Below are 15,329 nucleotides of genomic sequence, written 5' to 3' on the forward strand. Positions count from 1 at the left end.
GTGCCTCTCAGGAGTCATGCTGTTCAGCAGTAATAATAAGAATGATGAAATAACAACTTCACACAGTGAAATAACAATTCATAATAAACACTCTCAAATGCAGACCTTCTGGAGCTGAGCAAAGATCAAGGTTAAATTAGAAAACAGCTGGACTTAATAACAAATGAATGAGGGGAACATTTTGTGTTATTGCATTATAATGAGTTACTGCATTATCTTTCAGTTGTTAAATTTCACTTTCTGTAGGCTATGCCTGTTGGCCCATTCACTCCTAACAAGCTTGTTTTCTTCTGTCAACGTTGTCGTGGCCGAGTGGTTAAGGCGATGGACTAGAAATCCATTAGGATCTTCCTGCGCAGGTTCAAATCCTGCCGACAACGAAAATGTATTTTTTTGACCCCTCCGGAGGTTGAAGTTTAGTCGTGTTTCTTATACCAATCGCATCCTCTCAGATCTCCGCAAGTACATAGGGATTAGTTGTCCATTTGGGATAGGACTGCAGGCCATCTATCCCACTTCACACCTTTACACACCTGGTTATCCAGCCTTCTAGCTCTATAGGCCACAGTAGCATAGGTTACAGGTTTGTAGTCAAGCCACAGATTTCAGGTGAGATCCCATGATACACTCAACAATACAACAACACGATTCTCATGAATAACCATGAAGCCATTTGCTAAGATTTCCCCCATTTTGACATGTGGAAACCTGTTGTCACTCTTACCCTGACGGGAAGCTCCAGACACTTTTTTGGTCCTAACTGAGGCATTTTTAAATTCATGTCAAATTGGCCATATTCTGAAGACACTCTTAGGCTGCAGGGTAATCGAACTGGCCACGTCTAAAGTCAAGCCACAGGTAACAGGTGAGAAACCTTGTTAAACCCTAAAAGAAAAAGAAAAAACTCGATTGCATTGAAAATAACCATTAAGTCATTCAGGTCGCAGACTCCCCTATAGGCATGGTTTGAAACCCCCTCCTGACAACTTTTTAGCGCCTGCATGTCATGCACCTTTGTAAAATCCAGTTGAAAAATAAATGACTTAAGGTAACGTAAATGACACCTAGTTAATATGAGTAGTGAATAACTATCGTATTTTTAATATTCTGCAAAAACAGCTAGTTGATGAGAGGCTGAAAGAGAATTGCAAGAATCGCGCAATTTCACAGGCGGGCCCCAAACAGGCAAATAACAAAAATAATCTTGGAACGCAGAACTCGTCGGTCGTTGTCAGTGGATTGTATTGGCGGGAAGAACAAAAATATCGTCTGCAGGGTAATCAAAGTCGCCGCATCTAATGTCAAGTCACAGGTGAGCTGCCTTGTTAAACCCTAAAAATAAATAATAACACGATTGCGTTGAAATGACTCATTAAGCCATTTGTAAGGATTTCCCCCATGTGGACCTGTTGTCACTCTTACCCTGATGGTTGCTGATATTTCCAGACACTTTTTCAGTCTTATCTGAGGAATTTTATCATTTATATCAGAATGGCCATATTCTGATGCCAGTTTAGCGCTCATTCAATGACGATTTACTACTCTTTCCCATTGAAGGCCATATTGAGGTTAAATCAATGACTGGACTTTTTAATTTATAAAAACAAATGACTATTGAAAGTGCAAGTCAGTATCGTGCATAGTTGTTCTGGTCTCTGTGGTGATTTTAGAGCGTTGTTCATATTTCTACTTTTACCGCATACACTTTAACCCGATACCCAGTTACTGTGCTGTAGTCAGGATGGCCGAGCGGTCTAAGGCGCTGCGTTCAGGTCGCAGTCTCCTATGGAGGCGTGGGTTCAAATCCCACTTCTGACAGTTTTTTAGTGCCTCTCAGGAGTCATGCTGCTCAGCAGTAATAATAAGAATGATGAAATAACAACTTCACACAGTGAAATAACAATTCATAATAAACACTCTCAAATGCAGACGTTCTGGAGCTGAGCAAAGATCAAGGTTAAATAAGAAAACAGCTGGACTTAATAACAAATGAATGAGGGGAACATTTTGTGTTATTGCATTATAATGAGTTACTGCATTATCTTTCAGTTGTTAAATTTCACTTTCTGTAGGCTATGCCTGTTTGCCCATTCACTCCTAACAAGCCTGTTTTCTTCTGTCAACGTTGTCGTGGCCGAGTGGTTAAGGCGATGGACTAAAAATCCATTAGGATCTTCCTGTGCAGGTTCAAATCCTGCCGACAACGAAAATGCATTTTTTTGACCCCTCCGGAGGTTGAAGTTTAGTCGTGTTTCTTATACCAATCGCATCCTCTCAGATCTCCGCAAGTACATAGGGATTAGTTGTCCATTTGGGATAGGACTGCAGGCCATCTATCCCACTTCACACCTTTACACACCTGGTTATCCAGCCTTCTAGCTCTATAGGCCACAGTAGCATAGGTTACAGGTTTGTAGTCAAGCCACAGATTTCAGGAGAGATCCCATGATACACTCAACAATACAACAACACGATTCTCATGAATAACCATGAAGCCATTTGCTAAGATTTCCCCCATTTTGACATGTGGAAACCTGTTGTCACTCTTACCCTGACGGGAAGCTCCAGACACTTTTTTGGTCCTATCTGAGGCATTTTTAAATTCATGTCAAATTGGCCATATTCTGAAGACACTCTTATAGTCTGCAGGGTAATCGAACTGGCCACATCTAAAGTCAAGCCACAGGTAACAGGTGAGAAACCTTGTTAAACCCTAAAAGAAAAAGAAAAAACTTGATTGCATTGAAAATAACCATTAAGTCATTCAGGTCGCAGACTCCCCTATAGGCATGGTTTGAAACCCCCTCCTGACAATTTTTTAGCGCCTGCATGTCATGCACCTTTGTAAAATCCAGTTGAAAAATAAATGACTTAAGGTAAAGTAAATGACACCTAGTTAATATGAGTAGTGAATAACTATCGTATTTTTAATATTCTGCAAAAACAGCTAGTTGATGAGAGGCTGAAAGAGAATTGCAAGAATCGCGCAATTTCACAGGCGGGCCCCAAACAGGCAAATAACAAAAATAATCTCGGAACGCAGAACTCGTCGGTCGTTGTCAGTGGATTGTATTGGCGGGAAGAACAAAAATATCGTCTGCAGGGTAATCGAAGTCGCCGCATCTAATGTCAAGTCACAGGTGAGCTGCCTTGTTAAACCCTAAAAATAAATAATAACACGATTGCGTTAAAATGACCCATTAAGCCATTTGTAAGGATTTCCCCCATGTGGACCTGTTGTCACTCTTACCCTGATGGTTGCTGATATTTCCAGACACTTTTTCAGTCTTATCTGAGGAATTTTATCATTTATATCAGAATGGCCATATTCTGATGCCAGTTTAGCGCTCATTCAATGGCGATTTACTACTCTTTCCCATTGAAGGCCATATTGAGGTTAACCTGTCTACGATATTGGTTCCCAATTGGGAATCAACCCTCCCACATTCAGCTGAAACGGTGGCGCATGGACTTTTTAATTTATAAAAACAAATGACTATTGAAAGTGCAAGTCAGTATCGTGCATAGTTGTTCTGGTCTCTGTGGTGATTTTAGAGCGTTGTTCATATTTCTACTTTTACCGCATACACTTTAACCCGATGCCCAGTTACTGTGCTGTAGTCAGGATGGCCGAGCGGTCTAAGGCGCTGTGTTCAGGTTGCAGTCTCCCATGGAGGCGTGGGTTCAAATCCCACTTCTGACAGTTTTTTAGTGCCTCTCAGGAGTCATGCTGCTCAGCAGTAATAATAAGAATGATGAAATAACAACTTCACACAGTGAAATAACAATTCATAATAAACACTCTCAAATGCAGACCTTCTGGAGCTGAGCAAAGATCAAGGTTAAATAAGAAAACAGCTGGACTTAATAACAAATGAATGAGGGGAAAATTTTGTGTTATTGCATTATAATGAGTTACTGCATTATCTTTCAGTTGTTAAATTTCACTTTCTGTAGGCTATGCCTGTTGGCCCATTCACTCCTAACAAGCCTGTTTTCTTCTGTCAACGTTGTAGTGGCCGAGTGGTTAAGGCGATGGACTAGAAATCCATTAGAATCTTCCTGCGTAGGTTCAAATCCTGCCGACAATGAAAATGCATTTTTTTGACCCCTCCGGAGGTTGAAGTTTAGTCGTGTTTCTTATACCAATCGCATCCTCTCAGATCTCCGCAAGTACATAGGGATTAGTTGTCCATTTGGGATAGAACTGCAGGCCATCTATCCCACTTCACACCTTTACACACCTGGTTATCCAGCCTTCTAGCTCTATAGGCCACAGTAGCATAGGTTACAGGTTTGTAGTCAAGCCACAGATTTCAGGGGAGATCCCATGATACACTCAACAATACAACAACACGATTCTCATGAATAACCATTAAGCCATTTGCTAAGATTTCCCCCATTTTGACATGTGGAAACCTGTTGTCACTCTTACCCTGACGGGAAGCTCCAGACACTTTTTTGGTCCTATCTGAGGCATTTTTAAATTCATGTCAAATTGGCCATATTCTGAAGACACTCTTATAGTCTGCAGGGTAATCGAACTGGCCACATCTAAAGTCAAGCCACAGGTAACAGGTGAGAAACCTTGTTAAACCCTAAAAGAAAAAGAAAAAACTTGATTGCATTGGATATAACCATTAAGTCATTCAGGTCGCAGACTCCCCTATAGGCATGGTTTGAAACCCCCTCCTGACAACTTTTTAGCGCCTGCATGTCATGCACCTTTGTAAAATCCAGTTGAAAAATAAATGACTTAAGGTAAAGTAAATGACACCTAGTTAATATGAGTAGTGAATAACTATCGTATTTTTAATATTCTGCAAAAACAGCTAGTTGATGAGAGGCTGAAAGAGAATTGCAAGAATCGCGCAATTTCACAGGCGGGCCCCAAACAGGCAAATAACAAAAATAATCTCGGAACGCAGAACTCGTCGGTCGTTGTCAGTGGATTGTATTGGCGGGAAGAACAAAAATATCGTCTGCAGGGTAATCGAAGTCGCCGCATCTAATGTCAAGTCACAGGTGAGCTGCCTTGTTAAACCCTAAAAATAAATAATAACACGATTGCGTTGAAATGACCCATTAAGCCATTTGTAAGGATTGTGGACCTGTTGTCACTCTTACCCTGATGGTTGCTGATATTTCCAGACACTTTTTCAGTCTTATCTGAGGAATTTTATCATTTATATCAGAATGGCCATATTCTGATGCCAGTTTAGCGCTCATTCAATGGCGATTTACTACTCTTTCCCATTGAAGGCCATATTGAGGTTAAATCAATGACTGGACTTTTTAATTTATAAAAACAAATGACTATTGAAAGTGCAAGTCAGTATCGTGCATAGTTGTTCTGGTCTCTGTGGTGATTTTAGAGCTTTGTTCATACTTCTACTTTAACCGCATACACTTTAAACCGATACCCAGTTACTGTGCTGTAGTCAGGATGGCCGAGCGGTCTAAGGCGCTGCGTTCAGGTCGCAGTCTCCCATGGAGGCGTGTGTTCAAATCCCACTTCTGACAGTTTTTTAGTGCCTCTCAGGAGCCATGCTGCTCAGCAGTAATAATAAGAATGATGAAATAACAACTTCACACAGTGAAATAACAATTCATAATAAACACTCTCAAATGCAGACCTTCTGGAGCTGAGCAAAGATCACGGTTAAATAAGAAAACAGCTGGACTTAATAACAAATGAATGAGGGGAACATTTTGTGTTATTGCATTATAATGAGTTACTGCATTATCTTTCAGTTGTTAAATTTCACTTTCTGTAGGCTATGCCTGTTGGCCCATTCACTCCTAACAAGCCTGTTTTCTTCTGTCAACGTTGTCGTGGCCGAGTGGTTAAGGCGATGGACTAGAAATCCATTAGGATGTTCCTGCGCAGGTTCAAATCCTGCCGACAACGAAAATGCTTTTTTTTTGACCCCTCCGGAGGTTGAAGTTTAGTCGTGTTTCTTATACCAATCGCATCCTCTCAGATCTCCGCAAGTACATAGGGATTAGTTGTCCATTTGGGATAGGACTGTAGGCCATCTGTCCCACTTCACACCTTTACACACCTGGTTATCCAGCCTTCTAGCTCTTTAGGCCACAGTAGCATAGGTTACAGGTTTGTAGTCAAGCCACAGATTTCAGATGAGATCCCATGATACACTCAACAATACAACAACACGATTCTCATGAATAACCATTAAGCCATTTGCTAAGATTTCCCCCATTTTGACATGTGGAAACCTGTTGTCACTCTTACCCTGACGGGAAGCTCCAGACACTTTTTTGGTCCTATCTGAGGCATTTTTAAATTCATGTCAAATTGGCCATATTCTGAAGACACTCTTATAGTCTGCAGGGTAATCGAACTGGCCACATCTAAAGTCAAGCCACAGGTAACAGGTGAGAAACCTTGTTAAACCCTAAAATAAAAATAAAAAACTTGATTGCATTGAAAATAACCATTAAGTCATTCAGGTCGCAGGCATAGGCATGGTTTGAAACCCCCTCCTGACAATTTTTTAGCGCCTGCATGTCATGCACCTTTGTAAAATCCAGTTTGAAAAATAAATGACTTAAGGTAACGTAAATGACACCTAGTTAATATGAGTAGTGAATAACTATCATATTTTTAATATTCTGCAAAAACAGCTAGTTGATGAGAGGCTGAAAGAGAATTGCAAGAATCGCGCAATTTCACAGGCAGGCCCCAAACAGGCAAATAACAAAAATAATCTCGGAACGCAGAACTCGTCGGTCGTTGTCAGTGGATTGTATTGGCGGGAAGAACAAAAATATCGTCTGCAGGGTAATCAAAGTCGCCGCATCTAATGTCAAGTCACAGGTGAGCTGCCTTGTTAAACCCTAAAAATAAATAATAACACGATTGCGTTGAAATGACTCATTAAGCCATTTGTAAGGATTTCCCCCATGTGGACCTGTTGTCACTCTTACCCTGATGGTTGCTGATATTTCCAGACACTTTTTCAGTCTTATCTGAGGAATTTTATCATTTATATCAGAATGGCCATATTCTGATGCCAGTTTAGCGCTCATTCAATGACGATTTACTACTCTTTCCCATTGAAGGCCATATTGAGGTTAAATCAATGACTGGACTTTTTAATTTATAAAAACAAATGACTATTGAAAGTGCAAGTCAGTATCGTGCATAGTTGTTCTGGTCTCTGTGGTGATTTTAGAGCGTTGTTCATATTTCTACTTTTACCGCATACACTTTAACCCGGTACCCGGTTACTGTGCTGTAGTCAGGATGGCCGAGCGGTCTAAGGCGCTGCGTTCAGGTCGCAGTCTCCCATGGAGGAGTGGGTTCAAATCCCACTTCTGACAGTGTTTTAGTGCCTCTCAGGAGTCATGCTGCTCAGCAGTAATAATAAGAATGATGAAATAACAACTTCACACAGTGAAATAACAATTCATTATAAACACTCTCAAATGCAGACCTTCTGGAGCTGAGCAAAGATCAATGTTAAATAAGAAAACAGCTGGACTTAATAACAAATGAATGAGGGGAACATTTTGTGTTATTGCATTATAATGAGTTACTGCATTATCTTTCAGTTGTTAAATTTCACTTTCTGTAGGCTATGCCTGTTGGCCCATTCACTCCTAACAAGCTTGTTTTCTTCTGTCAACGTTATCGTGGCCGAGTGGTTAAGGCGATGGACTAGAAATCCATTAGGATCTTCCTGCGCAGGTTCAAATCCTGCCGACAACAAAAATGTATTTTTTTGACCCCTCCGGAGGTTGAAGTTTAGTCGTGTTTCTTATACCAATCGCATCCTCTCAGATCTCCGCAAGTACATAGGGATTAGTTGTCCATTTGGGATAGGACTGCAGGCCATCTGTCCCACTTCACACCTTTACACACCTGGTTATCCAGCCTTCTAGCTCTATAGGCCACAGTAGCATAGGTTACAGGTTTGTAGTCAAGCCACAGATTTCAGGTGAGATCCCATGATACACTCAACAATACAACAACACGATTCTCATGAATAACCATGAAGCCATTTGCTAAGATTTCCCCCATTTTGACATGTGGAAACCTGTTGTCACTCTTACCCTGACGGGAAGCTCCAGACACTTTTTTGGTCCTATCTGAGGCATTTTTAAATTCATGTCAAATTGGCCATATTCTGAAGACACTCTTATAGTCTGCAGGGTAATCGAACTGGCCACATCTAAAGTCAAGCCACAGGTAACAGGTGAGAAACCTTGTTAAACCCTAAAAGAAAAAGAAAAAACTTGATTGCATTGAAAATAACCATTAAGTCATTCAGGTCGCAGACTCCCCTATAGGCATGGTTTGAAACCCCCTCCTGACAACTTTTTAGCGCCTGCATGTCATGCACCTTTGTAAAATCCAGTTGAAAAATAAATGACTTAAGGTAACGTAAATGACACCTAGTTAACCTCTCTGATCTCCCAAACCCGGATCCGGTATCGTGACTACAGCCTCAAGCTCATTACCATAACGCAACGTTAACTATTCATGAAAATCGCAAATGAAATGAAATAAATATGCCATCTCGCAAGCTTAGCCTTTTGTAAACAACACTGTCATCTCAGATTTTCAAAATATGCTTCTCAACCATAGGAAAACAATAATTTGTGTAACAGTAGCTAGCAAACAAAGGATTTTACGTTAGCATTAGCGTTAGCATCCAGCACGCAACATTTCAACAAAAACATAAAAGCCTTCAAATAAAATAATTTACCTTTGAAGAACTTCTGATGTTTTCAATGAGGATACTCTCAGTTGGATAGCAGATGCTCAGTTTTTCCAAAAAGATTCTTTGTGTATTAGAAATAGCTCCGTTTTATACATCACATTTGGCTACCAAAAAAAACCCGAAAATTCAGTCCTCAAAACGCAAACTTTTTTCCAAATTAACTCCATAATATCGACTGAAAACATGGCAAACGTTGTTTAGAATCAATCATCAAGGTGTTTTTCACATATCTCTTCATTGATACATCGTTCTTGGACACATGCTTTCTCCCCTGAATCAAATGGTAAAGTACAAGCAGCTGGCAATTGCGCACCGAATTCCACGCAGGACACCAGGCGGACACTTGGAAAATGTAGTCTCTTATGGTCAATCTTCCAATGATATGCCTACAAATACGTCACAATGCTGCTAAGACCTTGGGCGAACGACAGAAAGTGTAGGCTCATTCCTTGCGCAATCACAGCCATATAAGGAGACAATGGAAAACAGAGCTTCAGAAATTCTGCTAATTCCTGGTTGATGCATCATCTTGGTTTCGCCTGTAGAATGAGTTCTGGGGCACTTACAGACAAAATCTTTGCAGATTCTGAAACTTCAGAGTGTTTTCTTTCCAAAACTGTCAAGAATATGCATAGTCGAGCATCTTTTCGTGACAAAATATCGCGCTTAAAACGGGAACGTTTTTTATCCAAAAATGAAATAGCGCCCCTAGAGATCTAACAGGCTAATAACATCAGCTGAAATGCACCCAAAACGTCCTCTGGTCCGGAAAAGTTGCGCATCAAAACTTCAAAATTACATATTATATGTCGACTAAACAGGTCAAACTAAGTGCAGAAGCAAGCTTTATGATGTTTTAGACACACAAAACAAACTTCAATCGGCCATCGTCTGCCCCTCTCTTGAGTGCTGGAACAAAGGAATGGCTGGGACCAATTCGCGCCCCTACGCACAGCCTATTTTCTCGTGGCACGCACTAATTTCACTCCCATAGGGTCAATTCTCGCGGGATTTGAACGATTCAAAGCTCTACTGAAAGAGGACATCTAGCGGAAGAGATAGAAAGTCTCCCTAGAATCATAACTGGTTGGGAAGGGTGGGGGCCATGACGTCAAAGTTGCTCCAACTTTCATGGCCACAAAAACTAGTTTGGAAGAATGCCTGCCCTGTGAGTTCTGCTATACTTACAGACATAATTCCAACGGTTTTAGAATCTTTAGAGTGTTTTCTATCCAATAATAATTTTTATTTGCATATATTAGCAATTGTTGACAGATTTTTTTTTCAGTTTACTAGGGGTACCCAATCTCTCCAAAGGGGGCATATGTCTGCCATATCCTTAACAGGTTTTAAATCAATGACTGGACTTTTTAATTTGTAAAAACAAATGACTATTGAAAGTGCAAGTCAGTATCGTGCATAGTTGTTCTGGTCTCTGTGGTGATTTTAGAGCGTTGTTCATATTTCTACTTTTAACGCATACACTTTAACCCGATACCCAGTTACTGTGCTGTAGTCAGGATGGCCGAGCGGTCTAAGGCGCTGCGTTCAGGTCGCAGTCTCCCATGGAGGCATGGGTTCAAATCCCACTTCTGACAGTTTTTTAGTTCACACAGTGAAATAACAATTCATAATAAACACTCTCAAATGCAGACCCTATCTGAGGCATTTTTAAATTCATGTCAAATTGGCCATATTCTGAAGACACTCTTATAGTCTGCAGGGTAATCGAACTGGCCACATCTAAAGTCAAGCCACAGGTAACAGGTGAGAAACCTTGTTAAACCCTAAAAGAAAAAGAAAAACTCGATTGCATTGAAAATAACCATTAAGTCATTCAGGTCGCAGACTCCCCTATAGGCATGGTTTGAAACCCCCTCCTGACAACTTTTTAGCGCCTGCATGTCATGCACCTTTGTAAAATCCAGTTGAAAAATAAATGACTTAAGGTAACGTAAATGACACCTAGTTAACCTCTCTGATCTCCCAAACCCGGATCCGGTATCGTGACTACAGCCTCAAGCTCATTACCATAACGCAACGTTAACTATTCATGAAAATCGCAAATGAAATGAAATAAATATGCCATCTCGCAAGCTTAGCCTTTTGTAAACAACACTGTCATCTCAGATTTTCAAAATATGCTTCTCAACCATAGGAAAACAATAATTTGTGTAACAGTAGCTAGCAAACAAAGGATTTTACGTTAGCATTAGCGTTAGCATCCAGCACGCAACATTTCAACAAAAACATAAAAGCCTTCAAATAAAATAATTTACCTTTGAAGAACTTCTGATGTTTTCAATGAGGATACTCTCAGTTGGATAGCAGATGCTCAGTTTTTCCAAAAAGATTCTTTGTGTATTAGAAATAGCTCCGTTTTATACATCACATTTGGCTACCAAAAAAACCCCGAAAATTCAGTCCTCAAAACGCAAACTTTTTTCCAAATTAACTCCATAATATCGACTGAAAACATGGCAAACGTTGTTTAGAATCAATCATCAAGGTGTTTTTCACATATCTCTTCATTGATACATCGTTCTTGGACACATGCTTTCTCCCCTGAATCAAATGGTAAAGTACAAGCAGCTGGCAATTGCGCACCGAATTCCACGCAGGACACCAGGCGGACACTTGGAAAATGTAGTCTCTTATGGTCAATCTTCCAATGATATGCCTACAAATACGTCACAATGCTGCTAAGACCTTGGGCGAACGACAGAAAGTGTAGGCTCATTCCTTGCGCAATCACAGCCATATAAGGAGACAATGGAAAACAGAGCTTCAGAAATTCTGCTAATTCCTGGTTGATGCATCATCTTGGTTTCGCCTGTAGAATGAGTTCTGGGGCACTTACAGACAAAATCTTTGCAGATTCTGAAACTTCAGAGTGTTTTCTTTCCAAAACTGTCAAGAATATGCATAGTCGAGCATCTTTTCGTGACAAAATATCGCGCTTAAAACGGGAACGTTTTTTATCCAAAAATGAAATAGCGCCCCTAGAGATCTAACAGGCTAATAACATCAGCTGAAATGCACCCAAAACGTCCTCTGGTCCGGAAAAGTTGCGCATCAAAACTTCAAAATTACATATTATATGTCGACTAAACAGGTCAAACTAAGTGCAGAAGCAAGCTTTATGATGTTTTAGACACACAAAACAAACTTCAATCGGCCATCGTCTGCCCCTCTCTTGAGTGCTGGAACAAAGGAATGGCTGGGACCAATTCGCGCCCCTACGCACAGCCTATTTTCTCGTGGCACGCACTAATTTCACTCCCATAGGGTCAATTCTCGCGGGATTTGAACGATTCAAAGCTCTACTGAAAGAGGACATCTAGCGGAAGAGATAGAAAGTCTCCCTAGAATCATAACTGGTTGGGAAGGGTGGGGGCCATGACGTCAAAGTTGCTCCAACTTTCATGGCCACAAAAACTAGTTTGGAAGAATGCCTGCCCTGTGAGTTCTGCTATACTTACAGACATAATTCCAACGGTTTTAGAATCTTTAGAGTGTTTTCTATCCAATAATAATTTTTATTTGCATATATTAGCAATTGTTGACAGATTTTTTTTTCAGTTTACTAGGGGTACCCAATCTCTCCAAAGGGGGCATATGTCTGCCATATCCTTAACAGGTTTTAAATCAATGACTGGACTTTTTAATTTGTAAAAACAAATGACTATTGAAAGTGCAAGTCAGTATCGTGCATAGTTGTTCTGGTCTCTGTGGTGATTTTAGAGCGTTGTTCATATTTCTACTTTTAACGCATACACTTTAACCCGATACCCAGTTACTGTGCTGTAGTCAGGATGGCCGAGCGGTCTAAGGCGCTGCGTTCAGGTCGCAGTCTCCCATGGAGGCATGGGTTCAAATCCCACTTCTGACAGTTTTTTAGTTCACACAGTGAAATAACAATTCATAATAAACACTCTCAAATGCAGACCCTATCTGAGGCATTTTTAAATTCATGTCAAATTGGCCATATTCTGAAGACACTCTTATAGTCTGCAGGGTAATCGAACTGGCCACATCTAAAGTCAAGCCACAGGTAACAGGTGAGAAACCTTGTTAAACCCTAAAAGAAAAAGAAAAACTCGATTGCATTGAAAATAACCATTAAGTCATTCAGGTCGCAGACTCCCCAATAGGCATGGTTTGAAACCCCCTCCTGACAACTTTTTAGCGCCTGCATGTCATGCACCTTTGTAAAATCCAGTTGAAAAATAAATGACTTAAGGTAACGTAAATGACACCTAGTTAACCTCTCTGATCTCCCAAACCCGGATCCGGTATCGTGACTACAGCCTCAAGCTCATTACCATAACGCAACGTTAACTATTCATGAAAATCGCAAATGAAATGAAATAAATATGCCATCTCGCAAGCTTAGCTTTTTGTAAACAACACTGTCATCTCAGATTTTCAAAATATGCTTCTCAACCATAGGAAAACAATAATTTGTGTAACAGTAGCTAGCAAACAAAGGATTTTACGTTAGCATTAGCGTTAGCATCCAGCACGCAACATTTCAACAAAAACATAAAAGCCTTCAAATAAAATAATTTACCTTTGAAGAACTTCTGATGTTTTCAATGAGGATACTCTCAGTTGGATAGCAGATGCTCAGTTTTTCCAAAAAGATTCTTTGTGTATTAGAAATAGCTCCGTTTTATACATCACATTTGGCTACCAAAAAAAACCCGAAAATTCAGTCCTCAAAACGCAAACTTTTTTCCAAATTAACTCCATAATATCGACTGAAAACATGGCAAACGTTGTTTAGAATCAATCATCAAGGTGTTTTTCACATATCTCTTCATTGATACATCGTTCTTGGACACATGCTTTCTCCCCTGAATCAAATGGTAAAGTACAAGCAGCTGGCAATTGCGCACCGAATTCCACGCAGGACACCAGGCGGACACTTGGAAAATGTAGTCTCTTATGGTCAATCTTCCAATGATATGCCTACAAATACGTCACAATGCTGCTAAGACCTTGGGCGAACGACAGAAAGTGTAGGCTCATTCCTTGCGCAATCACAGCCATATAAGGAGACAATGGAAAACAGAGCTTCAGAAATTCTGCTAATTCCTGGTTGATGCATCATCTTGGTTTCGCCTGTAGAATGAGTTCTGGGGCACTTACAGACAAAATCTTTGCAGATTCTGAAACTTCAGAGTGTTTTCTTTCCAAAACTGTCAAGAATATGCATAGTCGAGCATCTTTTCGTGACAAAATATCGCGCTTAAAACGGGAACGTTTTTTATCCAAAAATGAAATAGCGCCCCTAGAGATCTAACAGGCTAATAACATCAGCTGAAATGCACCCAAAACGTCCTCTGGTCCGGAAAAGTTGCGCATCAAAACTTCAAAATTACATATTATATGTCGACTAAACAGGTCAAACTAAGTGCAGAAGCAAGCTTTATGATGTTTTAGACACACAAAACAAACTTCAATCGGCCATCGTCTGCCCCTCTCTTGAGTGCTGGAACAAAGGAATGGCTGGGACCAATTCGCGCCCCTACGCACAGCCTATTTTCTCGTGGAACGCACTAATTTCACTCCCATAGGGTCAATTCTCGCGGGATTTGAACGATTCAAAGCTCTACTCAAAGAGGACATCTAGCGGAAGAGATAGAAAGTCTCCCCAGAATCATAACTGGTTGGGAAGGGTGGGGGCCATGACGTCAAAGTTGCTCCAACTTTCATGGCCACAAAAACTAGTTTGGAAGAATGCCTGCCCTGTGAGTTCTGCTATACTTACAGACATAATTCCAACGGTTTTAGAATCTTTAGAGTGTTTTCTATCCAATAATAATTTTTATTTGCATATATTAGCAATTGTTGACAGATTTTTTTTTCAGTTTACTAGGGGTACCCAATCTCTCCAAAGGGGGCATATGTCTGCCATATCCTAAACAGGTTTTAAATCAATGACTGGACTTTTTAATTTGTAAAAACAAATGACTATTGAAAGTGCAAGTCAGTATCGTGCATAGTTGTTCTGGTCTCTGTGGTGATTTTAGAGCGTTGTTCATATTTCTACTTTTAACGCATACACTTTAACCCGATACCCAGTTACTGTGCTGTAGTCAGGATGGCCGAGCGGTCTAAGGCGCTGCGTTCAGGTCGCAGTCTCCCATGGAGGCGTGGGTTCAAATCCCACTTCTGACAGTTTTTTAGTTCACACAGTGAAATAACAATTCATAATAAACACTCTCAAATGCAGACCCTATAAGAGGCATTTTTAAATTCATGTCAAATTGGCCATATTCTGAAGACACTCTTATAGTCTGCAGGGTAATCGAACTGGCCACATCTAAAGTCAAGCCACAGGTAACAGGTGAGAAACCTTGTTAAACCCTAAAAGAAAAAGAAAAAACTTGATTGCATTGAAAATAACCATTAAGTCATTCAGGTCGCAGACTCCCCTATAGGCATGGTTTGAAACCCCCTCTTGACAACTTTTTAGCGCCTGCATGTCATGCACCTTTGTAAAATCCAGTTGAAAAATAAATGACTTAAGGTAATGTAAATGACACCTAGTTAATATGAGTAGTGAATAAC

At 40.4% G+C, this 15,329-nt stretch overlaps 6 non-coding genes across 6 annotated transcripts; all 6 read left to right on the plus strand.

The window, feature by feature from the left end:
* The first annotated feature begins 298 nt into the window (after nucleotides 1–298).
* On the plus strand, nucleotides 299–380 carry trnas-aga. The gene has a single exon. It is a non-coding gene; the product is annotated as a tRNA-Ser (tRNA).
* Nucleotides 381–1,735: 1,355 nt separating this feature from the next.
* Nucleotides 1,736–1,818, plus strand: trnal-cag. The gene has a single exon. It is a non-coding gene; the product is annotated as a tRNA-Leu (tRNA).
* A 306-nt stretch (nucleotides 1,819–2,124) lies between these two features.
* Nucleotides 2,125–2,206, plus strand: trnaf-aaa. The gene has a single exon. It is a non-coding gene; the product is annotated as a tRNA-Phe (tRNA).
* Nucleotides 2,207–5,829: 3,623 nt separating this feature from the next.
* On the plus strand, nucleotides 5,830–5,911 carry trnas-aga. Its single transcript has one exon. It is a non-coding gene; the product is annotated as a tRNA-Ser (tRNA).
* Nucleotides 5,912–7,653: 1,742 nt separating this feature from the next.
* trnas-aga lies at nucleotides 7,654–7,735 on the plus strand. The gene has a single exon. It is a non-coding gene; the product is annotated as a tRNA-Ser (tRNA).
* Nucleotides 7,736–14,853: 7,118 nt separating this feature from the next.
* On the plus strand, nucleotides 14,854–14,936 carry trnal-cag. The gene has a single exon. It is a non-coding gene; the product is annotated as a tRNA-Leu (tRNA).
* Nucleotides 14,937–15,329: the final 393 nt, after the last annotated feature.

Source organism: Oncorhynchus mykiss, unplaced genomic scaffold (genome assembly GCF_013265735.2).
Source record: "Oncorhynchus mykiss isolate Arlee unplaced genomic scaffold, USDA_OmykA_1.1 un_scaffold_342, whole genome shotgun sequence".
Lineage (NCBI taxonomy): Eukaryota > Metazoa > Chordata > Actinopteri > Salmoniformes > Salmonidae > Oncorhynchus > Oncorhynchus mykiss.